At 32.1% G+C, this 23383-nt stretch overlaps 1 protein-coding gene and 1 long non-coding RNA gene across 6 annotated transcripts in view; both read right to left on the bottom strand.

Moving 5' to 3' along the window:
• The window catches only part of LOC130890798 (rho guanine nucleotide exchange factor 12), a 234869-nt gene that overhangs the window by 114130 nt on the left and 97356 nt on the right, over positions 1-23383 (bottom strand). The gene's annotated exons all lie outside the window — the stretch shown is intronic.
• Positions 7348-23216, bottom strand: LOC130890801 (uncharacterized). The gene is made up of 2 exons (XR_009058790.1): positions 23100-23216; positions 7348-21242 (listed from the first exon to the last, which is right to left on the bottom strand). It is a non-coding gene; the product is annotated as an uncharacterized LOC130890801 (long non-coding RNA).

Below are 23383 nucleotides of genomic sequence, written 5' to 3'. Positions count from 1 at the left end.
AAACACAAATCAAAAATGTACAGAAATAAAATTAAAGGTTAAGTTGACACATTCGTAAAGTTTAATACATATAATTGACTCCAATCATTCATAATATCATATCACATCAGCAATCACATAAAATACAGTCCACTAAGCAAATAAAATCATCCTAATGAAGTAAATATTTTAATCTAAATGGAAATATTTTGCATGGAAGATTACTTCTGTAAAAGCTATCTAACGCAATTGTTTAATACTGATCAAAAGCTCGCTTGCATGGAACATTCAAATGAATGTTCAAACAATCGAGTAGAGTTTTTTCGTCGATATGTCGAAGTGGTTGAAATCTTTACGCACCAGAAAAAAATACAGAGGAGATTATGTTGAAGAAAAATTTTTTCTCAAAATCGCCTTCGTGTATGTTTTCCTATTATTTCGTTTGTTATATGCACTTTATCATACATCAGTAAATTGACAACACTAAGGAACATAATTTCGAAATTAAGTCAAACTCAAATGGGGTGAATATTTTGGTTTTCGTGAAAAAAAGAAATGTTAAATAATATTCTTTAAATTAATCATTAGTTCACAAATAAATATGAAATTATCATTATATTTATTAGAAATTAGAAATCATACTTCGGAAACAAATAATGTGCGGACGTATTTAAATTCATCATCGACGAGACTAATTTTGGCAGAACGTCGCGTCGCGACGCAAGTTCAGAGTAATCCAAAAATATTAATATAAATACTGAAATATTCGAAATATCTTGTTAATGTTTGTCGTGTTTTTTGTATAACTAGGCAAATATGTCGTCATATCGAATCACACATTGTTTCGATATCCGTAATATTAATGTTTTCTAGGATTATTCAATCTAGACTCTAGGATTATTCAATCAATTTCAATTTTCGTTAGTAAATTAAGTTTTCAAAATATCAAAGAGAAGATAAAATGCATTTCAAACTGTAGGAGAAACTATAAATAAATATTTGGTATGTCTCTTATATGTAGGCAAATAGCGAAGCAAGTAACCAACATGAACGGAGAATTGAAAAATAAATTTTATTTAAATAGAACTTGCAATAAAAAAATAGTAGGAAATCATGGGAAAAACTACATATGGATACTTTAGAAGCAGTAAGAAATACCGTATTTATAAAAATACCAGGTAAGTGAAGTGCAAACTTCTAGAGGTTTTTTTAACGTTAGACAGCATCGGTCAAATTTCTTTTACGCAATATTAACTACATTATTTTGTTGAATACAAATCGTTGATATTTTTAATATTAAATTGCTAAAGTCAAAATAATAATAACATTTGTTTTAACTCGGTATATTTCAAATGATCTACTATTGCCATATTCCTACCATACCCTTCGCCTATAAAAGAATGATTCTAAAAGATTTTTGAACTGTCATCGTTCAACTGGCCATTTTTTAAATTTTTGTCCCATATGAGATATTCCTTCTTACCTCTACCCTGAGTTCTATCGGGGCACTGCCGCCTCAACAAACACCTGAAAACGCTAGACCTAGCAGATAATGCGGCGTGGAGATTTTGTAGCACAGAGGACGAAGCCTCGAACCACATTCTCTCGAAGTGTGAAATACTAAGGAACTCCAGGCCATCCCACATTTTAGACTTTTTGCAAGGAGCGGGATTGATGGATCAGCTGTAAACATTAGGTTCTCCAGTATCGCAGAAAGAAATAGGGACACAATAGATCCTTTGGGTCGCAGTGTAATCGAGACCCCAAATCCAAACATAGATGAATACCTCTACCCTCCATATGAAGCACACATCTATCTACACCAAATATGAAATGAATAATACTTCCTGTAGATAATTTTTTGAAATTCCAACGAAAACCCCATATTTTTACGGAATAAAAAATGTGTTAATCCAGGGATCAAATTTCAAATTTGTTAATTATTGAGTAACAAATATACAAAAACCCAAACTTTCACATTTATAATACTAGCAGGATTAAATGGATTTAAAAGCAGAATAATAAAAATACTCCTCAACTTTTCCGTCATGTTTAATTCAAATATTCCAAAACATACTAAATTTTAAATGTTAGCCGTATTTTTGTAAAGGTAGACTTGAATTGAATTGTTATTAAAACCGTTTATTTTTAGTGCATCCTAATAGACGTAAGTTTGAGCTTAAATAAACTAGGTAACTAGGAGAATTAAAAACATTTCTCTGTTTTTATTATGAGTCACATTTTAATGTGATTCTAATAGGGTGGGCGTTCTATTGACCTCGTGATGGTATTTGCAAATGGTAAAGCCAAGAGTTGGGATCGATTTTTCATATACGTATTTGGACTTTTTCTATTAATTTTAAAGATGAACAACTCCCGAGATTCGGTTCAGGTTCCAGCCACCGAAAATATCACTACAATTGAAGAATTTGGCGTTATATTGAACAATAATTTGGATGAAACTACATTAGTTTATGAAAAATTACCACTGCTGAAAATTCGCGATGAGTCCCAAATATCAGGGTCAATATTACATAGAAATCAATATTCATATAACTTTACATTAAATTTAGACTTTACTTCCCTTATCCTTGTACAGTCCATTCAATTTTCTTGAATATTCTCTCATGTTTTAGAACATTTTTAAAGTATTCAATAACTATATCATTACCTAAGTGAGCAATCCAGGGGTGGTCCAATAGGTTTTTCTCATATCACAGATGATTTCAATTGAAAATTCCTCGCAAACCTCAATTAACATATAACTTTCTATATTCCATTCACAAAAAAGAGAATGGAAGGAAAAAATGTTGTGCAGCACCACTTTTTTTCCAAGGCCGTATTTAGAAAATATACGTTAACAATAATTGTAGTCTACCAATTCGATTATTTCTCTTCCGATTTGTTTGCTTCCTTTATGTTGTTTTAGTTTAAAGTTAAGGTTTAGTTGGATTTAGATTGGTTTTTACTTTTAATATATCCTGGATATACTTGACATATCAGACTTTACTCCATTTTCCTAGCCTTCGATCGTGAAACCTATTATTGCATATCAAGTCTGTTTTATTATACAGCTTTGGAATTTTAACTTGTTTCTCTTGACGTAACCATTGTTGGCAATATATACTTCTAAAAATAAATTGTAGCAGTTTTTTATAGTGGCCCTTTTGCTCTTTTCAAGAGAGTTTAAAGGGTCGCCAACTCCAAGATATAGATACAGCATTTTCTGCAATTTAATCAATTTCATATGTATAATTTCTCTTTTTAAAGGGAACATGAAGAATACAGTTATTTTTCCACAGGATTGACCTTGATATCCTTCGAGTTTTTAGTCAATTTTGTAAATCTTTTTCTAACCACTTGGGGATGTGGGTAACAGTCTCGAGTGATAATTTGCATTATCCATTACTATTATACTATTTTGAGGAAAATTTATCAGTTGTTTGAACCATTATTTAAAAAAATTAGCAATCGTGTCCTCATTGTAGTCACCGAAATTCGAAAGTCAATAAACCACCTCTTACAAAACCGTTTGAACTGCAGATGTGTATAGTTCTTTCAATATCAATTGCAGATTGCAGAACCGGTTCGAAACACTTGGCGACAATTTTGTTTGATCTACCATCACTACTACACAAATTTGGTGTATGTTCTCATTGTTCCATGGTTCATCTAAATAAAAAATATTTCTTCTCCATACTGCAATATCATTTCGTTCTATTAAAATAGACTTTCTGGAATGCTTTTTCCAGTGAAAACCCTTTTTTTAAGTTTCCATAGTGTTTTTCGACTCAGTTCAGGGTAATCCTCCTTTCTCGAACAGTGACAAGAACTTTGTCTTCTGTCGGAAGCTCTTTTCGCATGTACTTTTCTTCGAGCCTTTACGCTTTACGTGCTGTTGGAAATTCGCCACATTTCTATTTTCTCATAACTCTGCAAATCGTAGATTTCCCAACACCAAGCGTACTACCTCCTAATTACTCTGTGTTATCAACAGTTTTACATAAATGTTCGTCTGTAAATGATTTTAAACAATTAAATATTAACGTTTTTCCATCAACTGTTAAAGCTTACAGTAGATTGCACACTACACCTTGCAAATTTCAACTTAACTAAACTGTTAAGAATACACAACCAGGATCTCCTTACTATGTGGAAAAACGCATTTCCCGTGAAATTTGTCGGGAAGAGATTCTTGGGATCAAAATTTCTTACTTTTATTGGCTAATGGATACTTGTAGAGCTTATGATACGGCAATATGATCTTTAATACACAGGGATTTTGAGCAGTCCAACCTTTTTCTAGTGTTCTGTATAGATTATAGTTATAAGAGACCAATAAAAACCTGAAAACTTGTATTAGCTCAGGTACGAAAATGAATGAAAATTCTAGAAAATATTTAAATTATTATGTAATATTTAAAATGACCCCACCAAGTTTTGGATTAGTAAGTAGGTTTCATTAATATTTCTTACATAAAAATAGAGTATGTCAAAATTCATGTAGAGAATTTTTTTATCAAACCACGTAGTTTAGTTTTTAGATGAATATAAGAAAATTAGATTAAATAAGTTGTATCTTGCATTCCTAATTTATTTACTGCGATCGGTATCCTTAATATCGGTTACCAGTCAGAATAAAAATAAACGTTGAGCACATGGAAATTTTGTTAATCTAAAAATGTTAATAAAATCATTTCACGCCACTTTGTATGTTTACGGATAGCTCTCTTGTTATAACTATAATAGGATCCATTATAAGCGCCAACTGTTCCTCCCTTCTTTGAAGGATTAGACTATTCCTGTGAACTTCTAAATTCCACAATTTAATTTAGAATCAAAAAAGGTGAAACGTGGCCGGAACGTTTATTTTGGTATGGTATCGAACAGTCTGACAGAGTAAGGAAATGAAGAGGAAACGAGACAGAATTAGATGCACGCTACAAAAAACATGGGGTAAAGACGGACTGCACAAATCATATCACAATGTTTTGCATTGATTCGGATTTTAGTTATACGTAGTGGGGTCCATGAGTTCTAAGCCTAACATAGAAAGAAAATTTATAAATAAAAAAAACTGTGATTTGTGAACAAAATTTGTCGGACGGGGCCGATGTTCAACAAAAATTAATCAATCATTTTTATATCCTCTGTGGTGCAATGCAGTGTAGTACAATCATAATTATTTGCTTTTACATAATCGGAGACCATTTCGTAGAAGACCCGCATACTGAAGACTCCTTATATATAATACTAGGAATTTCCTATTTACATATTGCGAAAAAGTAAATACTTTTTCAACAAAATGATTGATAATTTGAAAACAGATTACGTAAAAAATGTAAAGGTAACCTTGGAAATAGAAAAATGTAACAAATAAAGGGAGCCAATCCCATTTTCTAAAAGTACTAGCTATGATAAATTAAAGCAGTGTGGAAATAACAACTTACAATGGGATAATATGAAATATCTTCATATAAATGTATCCAAAGGATTTCGTAAACTCTTGATGTATATAGAAGAGAAAGATGAGACATATTTATCAAATTGGCTTTGTATAATACGAAGGGTTATAAAAAATTTAGGTCGAATAAAGAAATATTTATTATAAGTATCCGTGTCAAGTCTACGAGGATATATTGAAAAATTCTTAGCCTACTATAGAACCAAACAAAATTTCTATGTCAAAATATTTTATTACTCAACATATTCTCCTCGTAATTGGATACATTTATTACAGCGAACCTGCAACGTCTCTAAACCTTTCAAGATAATGTTTTTTACTTGTTCTGCAAACCAGAACTTCACAGCTTTTATTACCTCCTCGTTGGAAGAAAATTTACGACCTTTTAAACTTTTTTCCGTTGAGGAAAGAGATGATAGTAGGACGGAACCAAATCTGGTGAATAAGGGGGGTGTTCTAGTAATTCCTAAATCCCTAAATCACGAATTTTTTGCATGGAATTATGAGATTTGTGTGAAGGGGCGTTGTCCTACAAAAACAAAACACCTTTGGATAGCTTTCCGCGTCTTTTCTCCTTAATTTTTTTCCCGTAGAGTGGTCATTAATGTCGAATAGTAATCTCCAGCTATTGTTCTACCTTGATCCAAAAAATCAATCTTGATTACTCCATGGCAATCCCAAAAAACTGAAGCAAGAACTTTTCCAGCAGATTTTTGGACACGAAACTTCTTTGGTCCGGGAGAACCTGAGTGTCGCCATTACATCGATTGTTGCTTTGTTTCTGGATCGTAGATATGTACCCAAGTCTCATCCATACTAACATCGTTTTCAAATCGAGCACGGATCGAACGCGATGATTCTACCCTTGCACGCTTTTGGTCAACATTCAAACATTTGGAGATCAATTTTGCAGCAATTTTTCTCACGTCCAAATTGACGTGAACTATATGATGAACGCGTTCGTATGAAATATTCAGTGCTTCAGATATCCGTTTTAGCCCAATTCGACAGTCTGATAAAAACATGTCATGAACTGCATCGATATTTTCGGGAACTGACTCAGAAACTGGCGTTCCCGATCGGTCATCATCTTTAATGGAAAATTTATCTCTTGTGAAGCTTGCAGTCCAAATTTTTCACGGTCGCATACGAAGGACATTGATCACCAAGAGTATTAAGTATATTTTTGTAAATCTGCTTACCTCTTAACCCTTTTAAATACAGATACTTGATGATGGCTCGATACTCCAATTATTCGATTTTCACAATTTCGGTGGACATCTTTCCTCTTTTAATCCATTGCTTAACTCTGGTTAACTTTTTTGACGTCAAACTTTATACTGACACTTCTAATAATGTTATGGTAACGCAATATTTTGTTTATGCATGGAACTGGTCTAGGCTAACTAGATATCAATACATCTACTGTCTGCAGAAAATCGTGTAGCGATTAAACGATTCTTTAATCTTGGAAACAGAAAATATTCAGTTGATGGAGTTTTATTTGTCTCGTAAACATTAGCAACACAATTTAGCAGTATGCAGTCTGACATTATCATGCGTGAGACTGACACAATCATCTACGTTAATGGTTTAGTCGGTCTCCAAACCATCAGGATGATAACTATCATATGAAGCCCAGAATATAATTGCAATCTTAAGTTCCTTTTTTTATTCATGGGGAATAAATGATGAAGATAAATGTAGTCCCCTGTAAATAAGGGTTGTTGTAACACAGATACCTTCTACATTTATTCAAATCAACAGAAAATTGAAAAACTGCTAGGTGATTGGATTAAGAGTGCCAATATCAATCTTGACGGATATAAGAACTTCTAAGAATATATTGCGGTCTATTCTTTCTTATAACTAACATAGCAATGCTGTTTCTTTTCTGTTAAATATTTTTCTATTTTTTAAATTAACTATTGTGATGAACTAATTACTTCTGTTTATGGCCGGTGTCAAAACTGAAGAGAATTTAATTTGCTGGTAAGTTCGACTTAACAAAATTGCTATTCACAGGTTTATTATGTCACGCTTTTCTTTATTATTCTATTCAAAGAATAATTTAAAGCAAATTTTCTAAATTTTTCACAATTTTGTAAAAATGGGATAAAAAATCCCTACATTACCATCAACCCTAGGCACCGTTGAGAGCTGTAAAGAATCCAGGTTTTTCTAGATAAGTTATTCGTAAGACATAGTCTAGAATTGATTTTTATACTGGTTTCAGTAATTTATAATCATTTAAAAGATCGTATTGGGGAATAGGTTTTTTCTATTTATACAGGTTTCGTTCTCACTTATGTGGAGCCTGGTAGTAGACGAGCACCCGTATTTATAAGAAAAAGTATAAATAAAGACCAAATACATAATAAATGTTGATCATTTCATACCTATTATGTTGAAAAACAATATTACGTAAGGTCGGGATAAAACAATCTCGAGAAAAAGAAAACCGGTGTATTCCCTTCCCTCAAATGTGGCAACTATGCCGAAGGATCGCAGTCTGGCATTGACAATGGAATGAAGGAAGAGCGTCAAGGTGAAAATGAAAAGGATACAGCGACATCCGACATTCGGATCGATATTTGAATACAGCGGTCCTAAACTTTTTAAAAGACGAACATATTAATCGAAACAATTTTATATAGTTTATTCTTAGATTCGAATCAAAGTGGTATATATTTTGTTGTATGTTGTGTATGTATTTTGTTTTCTGTTTTAAAGAAGATTTTCCTAGAAATGTTATATATGTTGATTTTATATCAAGCTTTATCCTTCTCGAACTTTTTCATATTATTGGTTATATCGTATAAGGAGTTTTGGAGTTTTGGAAATTTGTTCCTTAAATTGAATTGATATTGAAATTAAACGATTGAATTGCTTTGTAATTAATGAATTATATGAGGCCAACAACATTTATAAAAATAATAAAAGTACCTCATGGGACTCACAAATAATTGAATTACAATGAATTCGACAAGTGAATGATAAAATTATAATATTGAAATCATAGAGATGTCTTGATTATCTAAATCGAGGAAAGCTTTGTAGAACTGTCTATTTTATACTTATTTGTTCAAGAGTTATAAAATTCTCTAGTAAAAAATTAAGTGAGAAAAACTTTTCTAAAAAACTTTAAAATGCATTAAAAAAATCGAATACAATATTTGGTATATATCTTGTTATGATTGGTCTAAGAGAAAGATTTAAATAATAGATAATGACGACAACAAAGTTAAAAAAGTACTTTGTAAACATAAAGGTAGAAAAATAGAAAGGAAAGTTGGTCATTTAGTCAGTATAATTAGCTAAGTGAGTTAAATTTAAGCTCATTCTCATTGATACCAAAGTATTATGTGATCAAGTTATTCATTCAATCTTTAACTATTGTCTCACACATCACAACTATATTTTTATAATTTTAAAATTATCACATTGTTCGTAAGTATCCAAGGCAACTTTATTCGACAGCGGATTTATCAGCTAATTATAAAAAAATAATAGTTCCTATATGATCAACTTATCTTCATATTTCTCTACCTATATGTTGACAGTTTCCTTGTTCAGCCTTCTCATCAACATCATTTAAATAATTCTAATTGTACCAAGATTAACAACAAAATTTCTATATTTTTATCGCATTTTCATTATTTATTATTTATATAAGACTCAAAAAAAGTATTAGAGTGAATTTTTGAAGAAAAATTGGCCTGCTTATTCACGTCCCTTATGAGATAGGATTGTGAGCCACATTCAAGAACCATTGAGCTATCGAAATTATTTTACATTTGAAACTTCATTGGGAAAATATAAATGATTCATTTTACAAAAAATCATTTTTAATTGTGTAAAATCAAATTTTTTTAATTAAAAATACAATGACAAAAAATTGCCAACTATGACAATCAGTTTCATACACAAATTAATTAATTCTCGTGATGTTATTAAATGTCATCATTTATTTTCATCAAAAGCGAAATTTCAAGTTAATAGTTTTAGTAAATGAGAATAGTTTGAGTACGTTAAATAATGTGTATCAAAAATGAAATTTGTCTCGAAATTATCAAAATTTAACCTTCACTTTCTTGTAATTGGTGAGGTTAACGGAAAAAAACATGAGAAAGTTTTTTGTAGCGCAGTGAATTTTCTTCAAAATGATACATCACGATTTTCTATACGATTAATAAACGACAGAATGTAATTTTTTTACACAACTCAGGAAATAAAATAGAATGCAGAAGCTAGTACTAGTAGAAAAAAACTATTATATTTTTTCGACGCACGCTAGATAGCTATCACTTCGTTGGACTCGTATATTAATTTTTGTGGTATGAAAAACCACTCACATTACAGACTTTTTATAAATGAATATCGAGGTTTTTGTCGCTAGCTAATATTTAGTACATCAATCATACTGATATAAAATATATCGCAACTGAAAGAGCAACTCAACCCAAATAGTTTCATCTAGACGCTTTTGAGTGTTTAACGTGAACACCATTTGTCTCACGGCACACATGAAGTCTATACCTGAGTTATTCCCATTCCCAAAGTCTCCAATACAGATGCTTCAATCCTGTTTCTTAATTTCGAAATGACAGCTAGTAATCTGTGGCACATACAAAGGATCCTTAAAGAAGCCTCTAAAGAAGTAATCAAATGGCGTCAGATCTGGTGAATGTGGAGGTATTACAAAGGAAGTTTCGTCATAAGCACCTTTCGATACCTTTCGATTTATAGTTGTTTTAACAAACAAATTTACGCAACCTTAAATTTTAGTCTCGTTGCACATCTCATGAGGATTTTCTGAGTCCCAGATCCTCACATTACTAACGTGAGAGTTCGATTTATCACCGAAGGCAACATGACTGATAAAATCTCTATGTCATGCAACAACATTTCAATAGCGAAGTTGGCACGGCACTTAATGCGCAGTCTATAGGCTTTAGAGACTGTAACAACTGTAAACAGTAAGGACTTAGTCGTAAGCGTTTCCTTAAAACCATTCGAACAGTCGACACGAAAATCATTAATTCACGACTAGTTTTTAGAGCTTTTTTCCGGTTAGGAGTAAACGAATATCTCACTCATTTAACTCTCTTCACTAACTCTTGGTCCCCCTCACGTTACCCACTAATTACAGATTCGGTCTTTGTAAATAGTAGAACGCGAAACGCTTTCTCTTTTCTGATATTCATTTATAATCATATAGTATAATGAAACTTAACTCAATTACGAATATTTCAAACGGAAAACCCTTTTGGAAACTGCTGCTTTCGAGTATAGAATTCGCCATTGCTATAGATAAGCCGTATAATTGGAAAGATGGAGAATTTCATGAACGGCAGTAAGAGAGTGACTTTATAACCCGCCAATGTAATGTCACCGGTTTAATTGTATTGCTGACTGTTGATTTTTTTGCGCACATTGCCCCAAACTGTTTTCGTGTTTATTTTATTGTATTGCTTTGGTTAAGAATGGACGAATGAGAGGTGTGACTAAGTAGAAAAGCATTGGAAGCGTTTTTATAACCCCACAGCAAGGGTTTGTTCAAGCTAGGGAAGCTATAAAGGCGATAAATAAACTTCAATCTAAAGTAATTTCCCGAAGAAGAGAACGAATAATTCGTTGTTCACGTGAAAACTATCAATTCAGTTAGTTAAAATTGTTGACCTTTAAAATAAAAGTACTTGAGATAGGTAATAGAGTTAATATTCCAACCGACAAACAATAGATGATTTTGCATGAAGGGTTTCTTATAAAAAAGTTATCTGCAAGGTGGGTGAATTGTTTGCTCGAATCTAATAAAAAGCTCGCCTGTATTAAAAATTTGTTTGGATCTTCAAACGTAATCCAAGTAGCTATGTCTCAAGTAAAATCAATGGAGTTCTTACGAGGAACGTGCTACCAAGATAACAAAGACCGTTTTTTCAGCTAATCAGGTCATGGCCACAGCGTTATGGGATTCCAAAGGTGAAGTTTCTATTGATTATTTAACATAAAAGAAAACGATAACTGGCCTGTAGGATGAAGAATGCACTATTACTAGCGTTTTGTCCGTCCGTCTGTAGCAGCGATATCTCCTCATAATAAGCATGTAGCGAGCTCAAGTTTTTGACATTTAATTCCTTTCAGTAATTATAAGTAATAAATTAATTAAATTGAAACATAAATTTGTCATTTGACAAAATTTTTCATTTCATGAATCAATTATTATGAACGTTGTCAAGAAATCATTACGACAAAATAAATGAAATTTTTGATATTTTTCTTGTTTCATTTTTAATGGAAACTTCGTTTTATGAATTAAGATTTTTGTTAATATTTACTGACTACTAACAGTAAAAACGATTTGTTCTTGACATTATGGCATTGGCATCTTGGCATTACGATTTATTTTCTCATTCCAAACTTAATACAATATCTTGACGGCAAGTGAATTCAGAAAATGAAAAGGTGGTGACAGAGATGGACGGTTTGAAAAAATTGGAAACTCACTTGTTTAAACACGTTAATAATGTTGAGAAATTAATATTATATTACATTACAAGGGAAAGGAAAGTACATACAGGGACGAAAGTACGTACTTTTGACCAAGGTATGAAAAAATATTGTTTTCTCATACCATTGTTTTCATTGATTATTCACTCTTTCGTCAAAGCTATCTTGTAGAAGTGGATATTGTTTTTGAAGTAAATTCCAAAATCTTATTGTTACGTTATTTTGAATAATTAGGACATCATATATTTACATGTATTTAATAAAAACGTTACAAAAATAAATTCATAATTTTTATTGTCTAAAGACAAAGACGAGTAAAATGAATTATGATTTTAAAATATAGTAACTGTGGATGAATATTTTTATTATATTCAACATAGAAAATAATCCGTTTCTTTGTGAATGAATTCGCAATCTCGACAATACAATTTAAAATTGAATTTTGAGGTCCTCCTCATTATTAAACAACTCACCTAAAATGGATGTATCTTTATCCTAATATTCTATTTTGATAGAAAAAGTTTAGTTTATCAACAATGATTGATTGAAATAAGCACTATACGTAAAAATGATTATTTTTGCACAAATACGTACTTTCGAGATTTGATATTAAGCTTATTACATTTGATACTTAATTCATAGATGTTTTAAGATTAATTTTACCTAGATAACTTTCTTTTTCGCTAAATAAAATCGATTTTCATTTGACTACGGAAAAAAAATATTTCAAAATAAACAATAATAGCATACAATGAAGTTTTTAATATCATACTGTCAAAAATTCTGTCAGTTTTTGCCATCAATTCAAATATTATCGGCTCATTATTGAACTTAAATTTATTTCTAGTAAACAACAATCAAAACTTTTCGGATTTTTTTCGTCCAAGCGCAAAAAGTTGAAGGTACTGATCTGTGCGAGGTGCCAATAACGAAGCAGACTGATAATGTACATATAGAATGAGCAGTGAACTTGTATGTAATTGCACACATATTACCTGATATTTGAGTTTAGATAGGGGATTCCGTTAAATAAAATTGAATCATAAATACATTTTCTATTAATGTGATAGATGAATTTGATTTACTTAACTAACTCGTTGAAAGAAAATAATGTCTAAAAATTTATTTCTGTGTGGTATTATTTGATTGTGAACTGGTCAAAATTATTTATATTATCGAATTATTTATCCTCGAATAAATAATTTTGGAACGTCTATGTTTCGTAACGATACAATATAAACAGTTAATACGAAATATAGCAATTAACATCTTCGGTATCGACAAAAATGAAACATAACAATTTGACTTATACCAATTAAGCTATTTCCGTTCGAAGCACGCGATGTACATCAGGCATCGAGACGCCGACTCTGTCAGATTCAGTTTGATTTCGAATAAAATATTATATTAGACGCCCAACCAACATCCACTATTAGAGCTTGTTAATAATTAGATGAAGTGGTCATTGCGTCTTTAATGAGCAATAAAACAATACGAGGAATAATAAATATAAATTATATGGAGGGAAAATGGGTTTGAAAAATATATTTGTATGAAATTGTTTCAGTTTCCTAATATACCTAATAATCAAATGAAAAACTGTTATCCTAGTAGTTAGTGAAAAATAAATTATCTATTATTAACAAAAAAATTCCAAGAATTGGTCAATGAGACATATTTATTCAATACAAACAATGCCTTCCGCGAATTCTCTTTTTTATATATGTCGTCTATCAGTTGAAATCGGATGTTACATCATTTTTAAGAAATTATCTGTATTTACAAGAAACGAAATACTTGCCATGATTTTTGCCCCAGCTCTCACATTTTTTGAGATTCTATTTAAATTTTTGTTGTATCTATCAACTACCGTCTATTTCTCTTTTTTTGTGTTTTGTGCCCTACTGTTCTAACCAATTGCCTTAGAAAACTCTCGTTATTCAGAACAGAATAATTAAGGATACTACAGAATGTCGATGCAAGTAATGGCCAAATTACACGGTAAAATGACTTAAATTTTGAATTACACCTTCACGATGCGAAAGAATGACAACGCAGTACACATAAAAATTGACAATCCTGGGCCTAAAGACCCCCAAAGTGGTGCCCTAATACTGTCACCACACGTTGCCAACGATGTGGGAAGTACTGAATACCATCAGCTTCAGAATTTGACGCACCATGTGTGAATCAGTACACATAAACAGCCGCCTTAATCAGGTTAATGAGGTCAATGTAAGAGAAGGAAATTTTAGGATAATGTGGTGGGTACTTCTATTTTTTTCATCCTCAAAGTTAAAATAGCTGCCCTACACATTATGCTTAATGTGGTAATGCATTGTTGTGCAGGATTATTACACTGTTTACAAGGTCGTACCTATTGCATAAGGTCCTTATAGTACTGTGTGGTTACTCTTCTGCCATAGGGAACGTAAGACACTGGAAATGTTTATGTAAGTGATGAAATTCATTTAACTGGATTCACTTTGGTCTTAACGAGGCGCTATTTTTGAATGTATTCCTTTTTAAAATTCGTACAATTCCCAAACAACAACACCTTTAGGATAGCATTTAAGTAGTATTACTCCGGCTTCTTAGTTTTTCCACGTAAAAAATAATATTTACAACAAGAATAATTTTTCATATGAAATAAGAACTAATATGTTCGTCAGATTTATGTAAAATTTTGGCAAATTACATTAAAAACTAAAACCTCTCAAAGGATATTTTTCTGTCAAACTCCTCTAGGAAAATGGGGATTATTGGTTTTCGTAAAATATATCAGTTTAAAAAACTTTTAGCAATAATCAAACTAAAAAAGGAAAAATAATTCTTGGAAAAGAAATAAAATTACTGATAAGAAAAGTATTGTCATTATTATAAAGCGTGGGGTGTTTTCTATGACATTTTTAAACTAAATTTGTATTATATAACTAATAGATATGAGTTTGTTGACAATCTGGGGGCTGCAATTACTGAAAGTTATTCACTCGGTAGGATTTCCTTTTGATAATTACTTTCTTTCCCCATTTTCCATTTTATTAATAATCTCAAAATGACTATTTACGATAAAATAGACGGTAGTGATTCTCGGTGGGTCTCTTGTGTATAAGATTGAAGTATAAATACAGTACGTTTCTCTAGGAGCTAAATGGTGAAGCTCCTAGCGGGTAACCAATGGATTTGGGTTCGATTCCCATTCTCAGTCGCCCGAATTATTTTTCCGTTACCTGCATTTGCACATTCACCTAATTCATTCAAAATGGAGATATCGAAATTTAGGGCTCGCTGTCACTCGTTTTAACTTTTCTATTTTCTCTTTTACTTTTCGGAACCTAACTTTTCTCATTATAGCTAGCTTCATTCCGAAGCACAAAGTTAGTTTAAAAATGTTGTTTTTCTAATTGTAAAATTAATTCTATTCTTTTTAGTTTGATTATTGGCTAAAAGGGGGTTTTTCAGTTTTTTTAAACTATTATTCAATTTACAGCTTTTAGTTTAACTAAGTTTAAATCATGTTTTTTAATATCTTGACGGTTGCATCTCGATTTTATAAGACTTACGTAGTTGGCCTACTAGTCCTAAATGTGATGTTATTGAAAAACACCTATAACTATTTTTCCCTAATATCTAAACTTTTTCCTTAATTATACTATAATTTAATTTCAAGTATTATCCCTTACTTTGAGAAAAGTGTTGTAACAGTTTAGTCAAACAGTTGTTAATCAGGTTTTCTATTTATATTAGAATAATAAACAGAATTTTCATCATTCACACTTATAAAAACAAACATTTTGATTCGATCCGGTAACTTCTTGTAATAATACAGCAACGTATAGAATTATTCATTATAAATGGTTAACTCCACTTCTGTGGATTGTAAATAAACATACTGTGATCATCAATTTTTTATAATTACATACCAGGAGTATATGAATATACAATGCAGTGATTGTTGAGTATTTCTTTGCAATAGAATTTCAGTGGTTAATACAGCAAGAATAGTGGTCTCGCATGAGGAATATCTGTCGAATCATCGAATCGCGGATAGACAAGGGATTACACGTGCTCAAGTTATCCGAATAGTGTATTAGTACCAACGTTGAATGGAGTCGTGGAATTGGGCGTCCTAGGGTAGTTAGTGCAAGAAAAGATCGGTATGAAACAGGTTATGTACATCGGAATCGAAGTATTACAGCAATCCCAATTCTAAGTGATGTGACTTGCTGGAACCAATTTACGGTCTAGAAGACAATAGGATTCAAGTTACTTCCCCGACATATTTTCGCTCGTCTACAGTGGAAACAAGCACATAAATACTGGCTCTTAGGTTTGTAGCGAAATGTCCTTTTTTTTCGACGAAACGACGAAACCAGATTTGCTTTGGTTAGTGGTAGTCGGTGAGAAAGAATTTGTTTGATTCATAATATTCAAAGATTTCCGTGGCCGGGAAATTTGGCAAACATGGATCTCTGGAATTTTGTGGAACAAACAATCTCAAACAAGAATAATGACTCCTATGACTCTGCAGGAACTCTTACTCGCGGCCCAAAAAGAATGGAACAATTTCAAGTCTCAACTACAGAACTGGAAAGAGCACACTAAATATTATTGCATCTCTAATTTGAGTTCTCGATGGCTTTCATCTAAATTCCAAATTTTAGTAATCATTTTATTATGCATTATTTTTCGTTTGTATTTTTTTCTTGTTCAGTTAAAATTTAATTCAGGCAATTCGCATAGGATACATCACCAAATTTGATTCTAGTAATAGGTCTCATTGTGACAAAACATAAGATGGTCCAAAAATTTTGGCGATGTATGTATTTATTTGATAGTAACTGTGAAATCGGGAATTCTACGAGCTCAAAATAAAGAAAAATGTGAAAAGTAAACAAATTTGTTAATTCAAACAGACAACTGACTATTCGAGAAGGGTACTAAAGCGATTTTGAAATAACATGCGAAGGAAGAGATCTGAAAAATGAATTTTTTATCATGAAACTCCTGATAATGAAAAATATGCTGTGAAGGTTACGTTTGGACAATATTCCAAAATAATACACAACACACCTCGTATAATATTCTTATTTAAATGGAAAATAAACCGCATATATTAAAAATAAATTATATGAAGTTTTTGAATGCTCTTAGTATTATGGATGGTCGATCTTAAAAGCTTTTAGATAATTAAAAAAGTTTAGAATTACAGACGGAAACACAAGAATCGAAGTAATTAGAACATTTGCAGCGGTTTCAGAATCTTCAAATAGAAAAGTTATGTATACAAAAACCTTTCGTCTTTATAAATGCCACTCCTATATAATTTGCTCACTTCAACAACTTGATGAAATTATTTCGACTTATTAAATTTGATTAAAATGTCAATTGAAAATATTTGCTCTGGTTCTAACTACTCAATTATTGCTTGAATGGAACTGTTAATTAGCATAGTTAACACTAGTAAGACATTACACACCCTCGTTTTTTCGAATCGACCTTTTCCCAAAAATAGAGTATTGTAGAGAGAAAAATTATATATTTCTCGCGAGTATAATCAAGTGAAGCAGAAATATGTCGTTTTCTAAGGAGTCGTTCACAGTACTTTTTCTACGGATGTTTTGTTTTTATGTATTCATAATTAAAGTAATAGTAATAATTCATATTACATTTTTTTATATTGACAGCAATAATAATTGTGCAAAGTTTTGTTCGTGTTGTTTTGAAAACTCCGGCAACTGTTTTAATGGAACATGGAAAACGTGCCCAATAAATATGACATGCAACAATTTATGGTTGTCTTGAGTTATCATAATAACAGTCAGAAATTGTTTCTCATTATAATTGCGGATATTTCTCATTAAAAATTCTCTGTTTCCAGCGTATGGATGACATAAAAAAAGTGAAATATTTTATAGTATCCGTAGGACATTGATTGAACAATAATATGTTTTATCCATTTATACAAGTACCGTTTTGGAATTAAAAAAATAAGTGCAAAGATATCGCAATAATTTTATTTTTACATGAAAGCCTGTACATTAATCTACTTTTCTACATAATTTCCGTGAATATTGAGGCACTTGTCATAGCGTGGCACCAGTTTTTGAATACCCTCCTTATAAAATTCTGCCGCCTAACTTGTTAACCACTGTATCACAACTGTTTTGACTTCGTTATCGTCTTGAAGACGCTGATCGCCCAGGTGTTTCTTTAAGTGCAAATGGTAGTCGCTGTAGGCGCCAGATCAGGGCTGTAGGGAAGATGATCTAGAGTTTCCCATTGAAAAGATTTGATCTTTGGTCCGATTAGCCACATGTGGACGGGCATTGTCATGCAGCAAAACGATACCCTTACTCAATTTGCCACGTCTTTTGTTCTGGATTGCACGACGCAGATTGTTCAATGTCTCACAATAAGACGCAGCATAGATTGTCTCATTACGAGGCCGAAACTCCACTAGCAATACTCCTTTTCTGTCCCAAAAAACTGTGCACATGATTTTCCGGGCAGAAATTATTTGCTTAAACTTCACTTTTTTGGGTGATAATGAATATCGATCGGTTTTACGCCTTTAGCACTAAGAAATCGTATAACAGCCCGTAATTCACAATCGGCGGGACTCACGATTGTCGGAGGCATCTTTAACACTCAGTAAACAACGTACACAATGAAGAATCAGACTGTAAAGGTGTCAGTGCGTAGACAAGAGATGTAGGTAACCAGGGCGCATGTGCGGAACGCCGACCTTGGGGTTGCGGCGGCGGAATCGCAAAACGGTACTTACTTAAAAAATATGCCTGGTATAAGCATCCTCAAAAGAAAAACAATTTATAAACGTTGTTATATTGTTTGTACATAATAAGATAATTTATTAAACATATTACAAAAACTATTCGTAATCCCTCTTAGTTTCACAAAGTACTTTTAAGATGTTGTAATGCAATATAAACTTACTCAATGGATTCACGTTCCACTTTACCAAAGAGCAGTGGGATGAGCGATAGTCGCTGTTGTTGCTCATTTATTCACGCCATAGTTGGAGATATTGAAGTTTCAAAAAATTCACACAATAGACGAGAGTAGGTACAAATATTTTGGGGCTCAATCTCACTCATATTCAAAATTGGATTTTGGGCGGTCAGGGATAGTTGCGCCTTTTGATAGGCCGGTCTTGTCTCACTACGAAAGGTCAATATATTTTGAGAAGCTATTCAGGCTCTTTGGCTTTTGACGTCACTAGGCAAACTGTGTGGCTTGCCTAGGTGTTTGAACCTTATACGTGTGAGTACTACGCACTCACTGATTATGTATGTGAGCAGTGATTTCCTCCTCATCCATACATCCGTGGCATCCCAGATACTTCGAGATATTTATAATGTAGAGATGGCGTCTTAGATGACCGTATCCGGTTAATGGGCTTAAAGTCAGTCGCCCCCTGTTCTCTGTCAGTTATGTGTGCTTTATTATTAACGTTCACATGCGCCATTTGATGACTTCCTATCAAAATGATTGGACATTACCTGCAGTCTCCGTCCAGATTTTCGCATGATCTGTTGCTCCAGCTTGCAAATCGTTGAGGATATTCTGTATGCTATACTGATTGCTTCGAATTGTATCCAAAAATGGAAGATCCAATGGCCCTAGTAGAGACCGTACCCATGAACATGTAAATCGCGGAAGTCTGTCCAGTTGCACTTAACTCTCTCCCACACGATATTTCTGTACATGAGAAAAGGTTTGAAAATTGAAGATATATCCATTGGAGGTGAAAGACCCCGTGTACAACCCATGATTCTTCTGAATACCCATAGTGCCCAGGTAGCCATATTTTTTTGGTGTCCACGTGTTTTTGTTTGGGATTAAAAGTAACCCCTAGATATTTCGAGAGAACGTACGAATTACGTCTCCCAATGTTATAATTGGGTTAGGTTAGGTTAATACTGCGCCTCCTGGTAAAAAGAAAGATATTCTGAACTTTCTCAAAGGATTGTAGACACTGAGTACCTCTGGTGTCACAGTAAGAAAAGAGGGCACAATAGATCCCTTGAGTGGCATTGTACATAACAACGTAACCACAATATATACACATAGAGAAGATTCATAAAAAATTAATTCTCTGATTCCCGACTACAAATTCCTGAATTCTAAATTATGAAATTGGTTTAGGCATTGAGCAGAACGTTTCATATCTATAGGTTTGATAATCACTGTGTTTCTTTGTCGAAACAACTGTTTTCACTAAGAAATAGACTAATACAACAAGATTATGTAAATGAAAATATGAAGAAAATGGAAATGAAAATTGAGATATCCTATGGATGATTTATTTTGGATTAACTCTTATTCATAGTTTGTTTGATCTGCTACACTTATCTAGTTCTTTTCCTCGCTAGAACATTAAAATTTTATACATATATTTTTTTTATTAATGTTTGAAATGTGGAATTTATTGGTTTTCGTGATTTAAAACGTTGTATTTTCTAACAATATTTAGAAGAGGAATTTTAAAGACATAATAAAAGGATTATTTTTTATCTTCTACATTGAGAATACGGAAACAGTGGTTTTATATACATCGATAATCAGAATTGGGTTAAATATTCATGATAAAAAACTAAACACATCAATAGTTTGAATAGTTTAACAAGACGAATAATTTTAATACAAATTGCAATTGAATGAGATCATCTTACCTGAATTGGATGATCCCCAGTTGGGCAGCTTAAGCAATTTTTTAAAACTGCTCGATCTTTTCAGACTCCCTGATCGAGTAGTATAATCCTGCGACTCCATAAAAACTTCTTTTCAACAGAAACTCAACACTTGAACAAATATAATACCTTCCATGTTTATCTCACTAATACAAAAAAAAAGGTTCGCGCGTTAGAATGTTTCAATACATACTTAATCTCTGATAAGATTAGGGGATTATATAATTTTTTGAATATTCTACGTTAAAAATGTATATAACGAGAAATCCGACGAATGGAATATGATTATTTTTAGAGTTTGTTATTAGGAAGTCCACTCGCGACCAAGTTCGAATTGTGAATGTTGGAAGCGATAAAAAATATGTAGCTGTTTGGTTTTTCGCTGCGTAGGTTTAGTCGAATTTTGCTTGGAATATTCTCCTCAAAATGTTGGTAAAAAGTGCCTTATAATCGTTTTTAAAACATAAAATTAATTTAAAAGGAATATCAATGTAAACATAAAGCCAGTGTAGACGCTGTTTTCATACCAATTACCGATATTATTTATTCGCGAAATGTTGTTATTGTGAGATCATCTGTAAAAAGAAATAGTATGAACAAATACATAACGGTGAATGTGAAACTTCGCAAAAAAAACATTTCCTACACTACCATTTAACATATGTGAAGAAAATACCTCATCACATGTGAAACAAGAAAGGTAAACACAATTAAAACCTACGAGGCAAGATAGAAAAAAAGGATAAAAACTATTAGAGCATTGTGCAACATTATGAAAACGAGAGTGTAGCAAAGAGAATTAACACCCAAGTCGTAAAATATAAGCACTGATGTACAAACAACAGAAACCCTCACCCCTTGATACTTATATTATTAATCAGTAATGTATTTGTTTTTGTTGATAATAGGAAAGGACTACATCTATTGAAATCATCCTGTCGGATGAGTAGAGCATGAGATGAAACTCAGATGTGACTTATTTGTCTTGAGACTGCTTCATCTGACGGTTCTCTTCTAAATTGTAAGTTTTCTCACCTTTAAAAAGATATTTAACTTATTAACAACGTCTTTTCAGCCAATAAAGAATGTTTTTTATTATAGCCTAGAATAATGGTTCTTTCGAATGTAGACGTAACCTTAGCAAATGCAAGCGCTCGTGATGGAGCTTCAGAACAACTGGAAAGCCATCTTAAAAAGGGCAATTATATTTCTCGACCAGCATTTTATTGGACTGTAGAGATATGGGAAGCTGTGTTAGTTACAAATGAGTTTCGTTTTGATATATACCTCTTAGAAGATCAAGACAATCAGGAGATTGATTTGCTCAATGTACTCTTGGCGAGTCACATTCTTTCGAGAAGAGATCAGTTATGATTTATGGTAAAATCAATTTTCACGCCTGTAGAACTAATTCATTCATTTTGATGCAGAATAATGGTCGCTTATATATCGCCGGAATTGTTACCAAATACAAGTTGAAATCACATTTCTGGACCGGCTTGCATGATCTCCAGAATCGTATTAGAAATCGTCATCCTCCTCCTAGTGACTTAAATCACCTCCAAAATTCTATTCGCAACAGAACAATAGGAAAGACTCTGAATAAGAATGTAGATAGGTATAAACCCATTCAGTGGAACAATCTACAGGGATTGAGACATACAAAGATACTCCTGGAGAACTATAACCAAGGAAGATCTGTTGAATATATCAATGTAGGCAATAATAATCTACGAATACGTCTAGCAGTAAGTGCAACGCAAAGATTCTGTTACGTAGAGGAATAAACCTCTATCCACATTCTTTCCAATTGTGAGACACTACATAACTTCAGAGCATTATACCTGGGAACGTATGAAATAAAAAACGAAGATCTCTGGCAACTAAAGCTATCCCAGATCCTGAACATTTTAAAAGGAGTAGTGTGGTAAATAGATCAGCTGTAAACACTCAAGTAGAAACTTGAGTTTATTATATGAAATAGAAAGTGGATCAAAATAAAGCAGACGCCGAATGCAACGGAGATAAGATTTACAAAAAAGTATCAAAAGACACCAAAAGAAATAAAACTAGGATATCGATAGATATATATCAAATCCTAAAACAAAACTCTGATCATCAACCAAACATTCGAGTCTTCTATCTATTCTAGCTTATATGAATATCTTTTAATGATGTAAAAATTGCTAATTACTGAATAGCGTCATTTTACAAATCCTGCAATCAGTTTGACCAATTACTATATATATATATATATATATATATATATATATATATATATATATATATATATATATATATATATATATATATATATATATATATATATACATTCAAAAAATACCAGATTCTGCATGAAATGAAAACAATAACAAGGCTCCTCTTTATAGAGAGGGAAAATACTATACCAAATTACACGATAGATATCCTACTTTTTTTTCTAGCAAGCACTTATTCTAAACACTTTATTTATAAACAAAAGTTTCTATCGACGATAAAAAAATCACATCACATCGATAGTGCGACGTAGACAAACAAGTTAAACTTCTTCAATAGACTAAAAGCAATTTAATTGAATAAAGTCAACCGCTTACAGATATCCAATTAAACTAAGCTATGTAGTGCGCTCGTTGCAAGATATTTTGATCAATAAAATAATGTATAGTATTGTTTAACATCATTTACATTGAAATGACAGTTTTATTTCGATCATATT

Source organism: Diorhabda carinulata, chromosome 2 (genome assembly GCF_026250575.1).
Source record: "Diorhabda carinulata isolate Delta chromosome 2, icDioCari1.1, whole genome shotgun sequence".
Taxonomy (NCBI): Eukaryota; Metazoa; Arthropoda; class Insecta; order Coleoptera; family Chrysomelidae; genus Diorhabda; species Diorhabda carinulata.
The sequence above is the reverse complement of the archived record's forward strand: the minus strand, read 5'-3'. Positions and strand labels throughout refer to the sequence as shown.